Consider the following 9,419-nt stretch of genomic DNA (forward strand, 5'->3'; position numbering starts at 1 on the left):
TTATTCATTTTACCCTTGATTTTTAACAAGCCTATACAGTATCTTAAAGTCTGTACCTTTGGAAAATTTTATATCAAGGAGCAAGCATCTTGTGCTAAGCCCTCCCAGGACCAAGAGCCAACAGTACAGTCCACAGTGTCTCCCAGGAGTGTCATGGCCTCTGGTTGGCTCCAGGTCTTGAAGAGCTCACAGCTGCAGAACTGAGAGCAAAGAAGCTCTTTGGTAGAGTAATATCACCTCTTCCCCGGCACCATCGCCACTGTCTCCTTTTTTCTGGATTTTTCTCCCTCTTTTTGATTTTCTCATTCATCCTCATTACTCTTTTGCCTATGACCAGGACTATGCAGAAGTATGGAAGACACACAGGAGACTTTGGTCCTTTCTTTGCCTTCCCCCTCGTAAATCCCAACATGCCTTCCACGATGGACCTCAGGCATCCTTGCAGGTCTACTCTTACCCCTTCCCCGAAAACTTATATGGCTTGGATTTTGAGCCCTGAAAGTCTATATATTTCCCAAAGAACCTGGTATGACAACAAATACAGGTGTTAAATGTGTTGACAGGTCAATGAATGAGGATTATCTCAATACCCCATGCTCTCCAACCCCCCACGCTCCCTGATCCCAAGTAACAGAGCCAACAGGGACTTTCAGAAGAGGACTCCTCCACCTTATAAACTAGCCCAATAGAGTAATTTGAACATTGAGTGCATCTAGTTAGAGGAGGAGGCAGTACTCAAACTTTGTGAGATCCTTTCATTTCTTAGGGACAAAATAAGGGAGTTTCCTCTTTATATGTTTTATATACAATGATATGGTAAAAGTCACATATTTTTAAAAAATAAAAAAGTCTAGAGGCACCTGGGTGACTCAGGTAGTTGAGCATCTGACTTTGGCTCAGGTCACTGTTCGTGAGTTTGAGCCCCGCATCAGGCTCTGTGCTGACAGCTCAGAGCCTGAAGCCTGCTTCGGATTCTGTGTCTCCCTCTCTCTGCCCCTCCCTCACTAGTACTCTGCCTCTTTCTCTCTCTCAAAAATAACCTTAAAAAAAAAAAAAAAGTCTTAGAACTAGTAGCTAGTTGTAAGTGTTCCAAACCTGGTACTAGAAGCCAAAATCTTTCAGACAATGGTTCTCAAATTTTAGTCTCAGGATCCCTTCACACTTCTAATGGTTATCGAGAACCTCTAAAACCTTTTGTTTATGTGGGTTATATGTCTAGGTAATGTACCCATATTAAATATAAAAGCTGAGAAAACTGAAAAATCTATTACTAATTCACTTAAAATAATAAACTCACTACATGTTAACATAAACACCATATTTTTATTAAAAAATTACTATACTTTCCAAAACTTAAAAACTGTACAGAGAGAAGTGGCTTTGCTTTAAATTTTTAAAGTCACTTTATTTTTTTAATTTTTAAAAAAATTTTTTAACATTTATTCATTTTTGATAGAAAGAGAGACTGTGAGTGGGGAAGGGGCAGAGAGAGAGGGAGACACAGAATCCAAAGCAGATTCCAGACTCTGAGCTGTCAGCACAGAGCCCGATGCGAGGCTCGAACCCACGAGAGGTGAGATCATGACCTGAGCCAAAGCCGGACACTCAACTGACTGAGCCACCAGGCGCCCCTTAAAGTCTCTTTAAATGTGTGCATTAATAGAAGACAGCCGGGGGCGCCTGGGTGGCTTAGTTGGTTAAGTGTCCGACTTTCGCTTAGGTCATGATCTCGTGGTTCCTGGGTTCAGGCCCTGCATTCGGCTCTGTGCTGACTGCCAGCTCAGAGCCTGGAGCCTGTTTCAGTCTGTGACTCCTTCTCTCTCTGACCCTCCCCTGCTCACGCTGTCTCTCTCTCTCTCTCCTAGAAATAAATAAAACATTAAAAAAAAAAAAAAAAGAAGACAGCCGGATTCTCTTATCTGCTTCTGTATTCAGTTTGTTGTGTCATATTGTTTTGATTGACGTGTTTAACGAAAATCTGGCTTCACATAGACCTGTTACGGGAGAACGGAAGATCTCAAGGCTTGTGGACCTCCTGAAAGGTCTCGGGGACCTCAGTGGGTTTTAAGCCACACTTTGAGAACCACTGCTCTTGGTCACAGAGATTACCCTTTGTCCTTCCTAGAAGCCCCTTGTCTTATTCTCTGCAGAAGGAAGAACTGTCACACCAATTACTGAAAACCCTAAATTCAACCAGTTCTGTCCCAGTCAAACACTTGTTCTTTGATCTTGAAAAAAAGCTGTGTCCCTGGCTCAGATTAATGTTTCCAGATCGTTTACTGATCCTTGGAAATAAATAATCCAACCTCATGGAGAAAAACTAATTAGGAATTGTAAGGGACTCTGAAAACCATAAAGCGATACCTAAAGCTAGAAATAATTTCCAAAAGACACACCCCATTATTACATAGTGAAGGAATTCATAGGAAATCCCAGAACTCCCAAGTTTAGAAAATCACTACAAATGTATTTCCCTGAAAACTATTTGCATATCTCTTAGATGGCATCAAAGTAAGACCGCCTTTAGATATGAGTAAGATAGGATAAAAAGGAAACATTTTTGGATACAGGAATCATTCAAAGCATGCTTAACTTCTTCCCTAAAGAGCTTACAATCACAGCATACACACACCCCAAAAACAAAGTATTTACTTAATAGCTTATGATCTAACAGTTACTATATTCCAGGTACTACATGAGATATCTCACAACATTCTCTCTCAAGAGGTTAAGTAATATGTCCAAGTACTCTAGGCATAAAAATCCTGAGCGTATATGTATTCTGCTCACTGATCATTAGTTAAGCCATAGAACCTAAGAGGTACTTAATACCTGACCTGTTTCATTGTAGGGGAAGTAAATTATCAAAAAACTTCCAAATACCATTATTTCCAAACATCCTAAGATTCCATTATAGGGATCCTGGAGAAGGGGAGATATGTTTTAATACATATCAAGGATTATTTGAGTGCACTGGTTTTCCAAAGTTGCACTAATTTTAGTAAGCTCACTGATCCCACCAACTCATCTTCCAGTGCCCATGGGATGGGATACCCCTTCCATTTTCATCTGAGGAACTGGTTTCCGAGGTTCCTCAACACATGTTTGAGTGCCCTAACCATTGCTGGGGGCGCTTTGTTTCTTCTGACTCCACTTGCACGACCAGACCCTACGGTTTGCGCTGTATAACCTGCAGTCAGTTCTCACCGAGAACTCCAGCTCTGCCGCAAATGTCCTCTGAGATTCTACATGTCACTACAAGGCACAGTGAGTGGTTCCTGAAGTAGGTTTACAGCTCAGGTCATGCAAGTCCAACCAACAGGTAGGAATTTTTTTTTTTTTTTTACCTGATCATTTAAAATCACTTGCCTTTTAAATGACTCCTCCCAGGGCCACCTGAGTTGCTCAGTGAAGCATCTGACTTTGACTCAGGTCATATCTCACAGCTTGTGAGTTTGAGCCCCGCATCTGGCTCTGTGCTATGTCATCCTCTCTCTCTGCCCTCCCCTGCTCTCTCTCTCTCTCTCTCTCAAAAACAAACATTGTAAGTAAATACACACACACACACACACACACACACACACGGCTCCTTTTGTTAAACTCCCATTATGAGTTACTTATGTTTGCTCCTTGATCGCTCAAAATTCTTCGAGGCATTCATGAGTGACATATGAGATTCATGGACATAAAGATGGGGACTTCATGAGGTTAGAAAGTACCAGACTATGAAATCTCTAGATGCAAAATGGCAACAGCAGAACTGTGCATTTTCAGAGAAATAATACTTGGGAATCAAAGGAAGAAATGACCAGGAAGGACTGAGCTGTAGTCTTCTCTCCATGTGATTCTGGAAGAGATGAAGAGGGCTCAAACTTTGTTCGTGATCAATCAGTTGGGGACGCAAAGTAGTCTTTTAAATAATATTTTAAGAAGAAGATAATAATCATAATAGGTAATGAGGCACTTTGACCTCAAACGCCTTTAAAGTGAGCAGATGAGACAAGATGGTACCATCTGACCTTTGCTTCTCTGCCAATGCTCCCCATTCTGAAGCCTCTGAAATCCCAGCTCACTGCAGCCCATCATTTCAGAGCCTTCCCAGATGGCACGCAGTACATGTTCAATAAATACTGTGGATGGATGAATGGATGGATGGATGCAGGCATGGATGAATGCATGGACGGATGAATATTAAAGTTGTGTAGCTGCCTCCAAGTTCAGGAGGCAGAGGGGAACCCCTGAGTGTCCCATCTAGGACCCAAGCTCAGCAGTGGACTGCTACGGATGTAGGAGAACCCCCTGCAGTGAATCCTTGCCTTGTCACCTGCTGGGCACGTGACTCAAGCACCTTGCTGATCCACTCTGAGATTTTATCTCCTGGCACATAAAATGGTAACATAAAATGATCATAAAAAATATTGGTTAAGTAAATAAGGAGCAATAACATCCATGTCATATACAAAGTTTATGTTCTCATCTAAAACAGCATCCATCATGCTCTGTGACATAGATTCACTTTCATCTGTTGTTCCCACATTTGAGTCTTAATCACTCCTGTGTCCACAGAATAGGTGCTTAATAAATGCTCGTAAATTGAAATGAAATGGATAAACGGGACACGCGAAATTGAAAAGTGCTATGCAAATGTATTTAAAGTCACATCCAGAATTTGCTTCTCACTCAACTAAATAGTATACCCTCCACCAAAATAGTCTTAAGTTTATGATATGAAATCAGTCTGCTCTAACAGCTTGAAGTTTTGAGAAACATATGGAGTAAAATGTCTAATTTACTTTTTCCAGCATTTTATTTTGCATGATTTTCAACCCTACAGGAAAGCTCAAAGAATGGTACAATGGATATTCATACACTTTTCACTGGATGCACAAAACGTTAACATTTTGCCACACTTGTGCTCTCTCTCACACACGCTCTTTCTGCACGTGCATGCACACATACTCTCTCTTTTCGAATCTTTGCAAGTTAGTTTCAGACATCATTATGCTTCAACTCTAAATATTTCAGCAGGTATATCACAAGAACACAGACGTTTCTATACACACTTAACATTTTGATGCCTAAGAAGTTTTACCATTTGTACAAAAATATTACCTAACACACTGTCCATATACCAGCTTCCTTGATTCTCCTAAGAACACCCATGGGATTCCAATCCAGGACTACATGCACCACGTACTTATCAAGTCTTTTGTGTCCTATAACCTAGAGCACCCCCCATGGTTTTTGTCTTTCCTGACATTAAGAAGAGTCCAGGTCCTTTCTATAACAGAAGGTTCCACAATCTGAGTTTGTCTGATTATTTTCTCATGATCTGATTCAGAAGAAGCAGTTTGGCAAGACTGCTCCCTGAGTGACCCTTTCTTCTCATGGCATCATGCTAGAGGGCACGAGGTGCCACGTGGTCCTATTATCAGTGATGCCATGTTTGATCCTATGTCTCAAGAGTTATCCAGCAGACTTCCCCATCGTTATCTTTTTGCCTTTGTCATTAATCAGTAACCGGAAGAGAGGCACCTTGAAACATTTATTTTTATTAGCTAAATTGTAAACATTTCCACTCTCCATGTAAAATTATGAACACAAGTTATGAAAAGTCAGTTCCAAAATATGGAACCAAACCAGTAAACTTCTTCTGTGCCTGGTGCCCATTTGGAAAACTTATCTAAGGAGCTAATTTTATAGAAAAAAAATGTTAATTGAGAAGGAAAAATGCAGATTGAGTGAAACTAAACTATTTTAGTAACTCTGTTTGAGATTCCATACAACCCTGTATGGATTGTCCTCATAAAACAATCAAAGTCAGTGATGAAAATATAACTCAGCTGGCCTGAAGAAGGATCCTTTTAATCCTGGTCCTCAGAACACATCTGCCAAAGGCACCGCAAAGGCACCCTGTTCTTGTGGGTTTATCATCACCTGGGGCTGATAACCCCAGTCTCTGGCACCATCAAAATGAGTGTGCTCAGCTCAGGAGCAAAGTCACTTTGTCCCACCGTGCCTCTTACTATCTCGCAGAAGCACCTGCTCACCTGTGGGGAGGGAAGGTGGATCATCCCAGAAACTTACAGGAAGGGACTCAAGAGGTCCCTAGGTCCACCACTCACCCAATTTAAGAACCTTCACCCAAGAATCTCTTTTTGAGAGGAAACCCACTGCATTGCTGCCATGTTCCAGCCATTATGCTTCCTTGGTGTTTTGTCAAAAACTTTCTCTCGTAGATCCACTTCCCCTGCCTTGGAATAACACAGATTTCTACTCTATCCCACAGGACAGTCTACCCAGGGTTTACATACCAACACCATGTCTCCCTGGATTCTTTTTAAGGAATTAAGGTTCCAGTCAGCAGGAGGCAAAGATGAGGGTAGAAACTGGGAAGGAGAATCAAGAGTCTCTCGCTTCCTCATTAAAAATAACTACAATAAAAAAAAAATAACTACAATAGCCTAAGAAATAACAACCCTAAAGCAACAATGAGTCTAAAGATTTGGAACACTCCAATGACTTGGAAAATGACAAGCCTACTATTTTTTTAAAGGAAGATTTCAAGGAAAAAAACCCCTGAAATGTAGAGAAAAGGTCAAACACTCACATCTATATTTTATTACTGATGAATTCTTAACTCAGGAGAAAAAAATAATTAATAACATACAGCGTGATTCTCAGTCTTTGTGGACCTTAAGCATTATTCCCAAAGTAGACTCAAAGTCCAGAATTTGAGACTAGTGCATGTTCCTCAAGAACATTTCACCTAGAAGTCACAATTTACAAAATGGATTTGGTGGTGGTTTCAAATAAGCTAAAGCCTCCTGGAACCCAAGAACTGAGTCCAATTTCCTAATGACAACTTATACTTTATCCCCCTCTGTGTGGTTACTCTAACTCTCTGAGGCTTTTTTTCTTTTTTCATCTAGACCTGATTTTCCCTGTAAAACACAGGGAGTTTTCTGTAAGAAAATTGCCCGTGGCATTTGGTTCACTCACTGATCTGAAAAGCAGCCTAAGAATTTGTCTGACAAACTATACAGAACAAGGGAAGTTACACAGTCAGTCAAACAGGTTTCACTAACTCAATGTTAATTACCAGCAACCAAGTTATCAAAATCTTCCTTGAATCTGATTAAAATTTTTTAGACTCAGTGATTCCTAAAAATAGATTGATTTCTATAAATGGCTTATACCAGACTTCAACAAACTATTTCTCAGTAATGGTGATTTGTCCTAAATCAGATTCAAAATGATGTGACTGTCATTTTTCATAAAGAAGACCACACTCTCCTTGGAGCACCTGGGCAGCTCAGTCAATTGAGCTTCCAACTCCTGATTTTAGCTCAGGTCATGATCCCAGGGTCATGGGATCAAGCCCCGCATGGGGCTCCGAGGTAACTGTGGAGCCTATTTGGGATTCTCCCTCCCTCTCTCTCTCTCTCTCTCTCAATCTCTGTGCCCCTCCCCTACTCATTCTCTTTCTCAAAAAAAAATTTAATTATAAAAAAGAGAAGACTACACCCTCCATAATGCTCCAGTCTCCTCCTCTTAACCAATATCTTTCTGCCTAGAGAGTTGTAACATTTCTGGCCTGCATCATAAAAGTAGATCCTTTCCTACTTTTAATGGGCATATCTATTCCTTTTTCCTGTTACTTCTTTCTTAAGTTCACCAACCGTGGCTAAATCAGAGTTTTACCTAAGGCTAAAATTATCCTTTTGGCTGTGTATCCACTGATCCGTTATCTTACTCACTACAGGGCACCTCAGAGGCCTTTTCAACAACAGTTGTACATGTCCGTAGGCCGTAATGATGGTCACCCAAGTTTTATTACACGAACTTAATAATAATACAGTGAACTTTAACCTGGCATGTCATTTCAGATCAGCTGGGCTACAGATTAAATATTCTTAGAACTCATCCTTTGGCCAGAGTGGTTTCTGCCTCCCGAACACAAAATCTGGTGCGGTTCTCCGAGAGGATGGTACCCCCTGCTGCGGTGTGTGGACAATTTGAGGAGACATTCTACTGGTTGTCACAACAACAAGCCCAAATAAAGGAAGAGACCATGCAACAGCAGTGCCATCATCTCGACCCTGAGAAAGATCACGGCCAGTTCTGGGCGAGGACGCTGCTCCCTGGGTGTCTGGGATCTGCCATCCAGAGTATGAGTGGGGCAGGAGCCATGATAGGCATTTGTCATATGTTTATTGGGACTTTCAAGGACCCGAATGCCCTTCCCACCTTATGAATCCTCCTGGGAACGGAATGCAGTTCAGAAGCTAAAAATGCCAGCTCCCTGGCTCCTGCGGGCAGTAAGGCAATATGAGTACATGCCCCGGGCTCAGGTAATCAGAAGTCTCATTCCAAGATTTTGCTCCTACAGCAAGTGATACAAAGAGGTGCTGGAACAGCCAATGAAGAATTCCTTCTGGAAGCAACAAAGATGGCAGCACTATCTGGCTTCTAGGGACAGTTGCAGAGCCCAGCAAGGGTGTACTGAGTCGAGTCTAGACTCAGGGCTGACGGTACATCAGTACCAGCCACAGCTGTGTCCTTTGTAGGCCAGCCTATATTTCGGACTGTGCAAAACCTTTGCTTCTGCCCCTTTTCTGAGCATGATTCTCCATGCTCCTCAAACCCCTTCCATTATCTCACCTCTGCTCCTCCAACTCTCAGAGGTGACTTCTCTTTCACTGAGAAAATCAGAACTACCAGAAAGGAACTGCCTTCCCTTCCCTTTGCAAATCTATGAGCCATTTGCAACTACACATCTTCTTCCCTTTGCCACAGTGGAGGAAGGATCCTCTTCTTCTCTAAAACCAATCCCTCCCTCAGGACTCTGGGTCCCCTCCTGCCTTCTGTTGTAGCCTTCCCATTGGCTTTTAAAGTCTCTTCCATCTCGAAGACAAGAAAAGCCTCTCCTTCCACCCAAACCCTCTCTTCACAGCACACTTCTCCCAAGAGTGCACATGCGCCCTGGCTTGTCTATCTGCTCACTTGTCACTCACTACCAAGCTCACCCAGAGTTCAGATCTCAGCCTTTCCTCACTTGCACTACAGCCTCCCCACATCACACCATGACTCTCGACTTACTTCTCTAGCCCAGACGTTCACGTAAACTTCAGACTCATATTACAACTATCTTCTCGATCTCCACCTGAAATATTGCACCTCCTTCTTTTTTTTTTTTTTAAAAACAATGTTAATGTTTATTTTTTGAGAGAAAGACAGAGTATGAGCAGGGAAGGGGCAGCGAGAGAGGGAGACACAGAATCCTAAGCCTGCTCCAGTCTCTGTCTGGCCGGCTCGAACTCCGGAGCTGTGAGATCATGACCTGAGCCGAAGTCAGATACTTAACCGGCTGAGCCACCCAAGCTCCCCCTACAAAGTTGTTTTTTTTTTTTTTTTTT

General features: G+C 42.0%; 1 protein-coding gene across 1 annotated transcript in view; it reads right to left on the reverse strand.

The window, feature by feature from the left end:
• Positions 1–9,419, reverse strand: part of LAMA3 (laminin subunit alpha 3) — a 276,412-nt gene that overhangs the window by 205,558 nt on the left and 61,435 nt on the right. The window lies entirely within an intron of this gene.

The sequence above is a fragment of the Hyaena hyaena genome, unplaced genomic scaffold (assembly GCF_003009895.1).
Source record: "Hyaena hyaena isolate Hyena2069 unplaced genomic scaffold, ASM300989v1 scaffold_14, whole genome shotgun sequence".
Lineage (NCBI taxonomy): Eukaryota > Metazoa > Chordata > Mammalia > Carnivora > Hyaenidae > Hyaena > Hyaena hyaena.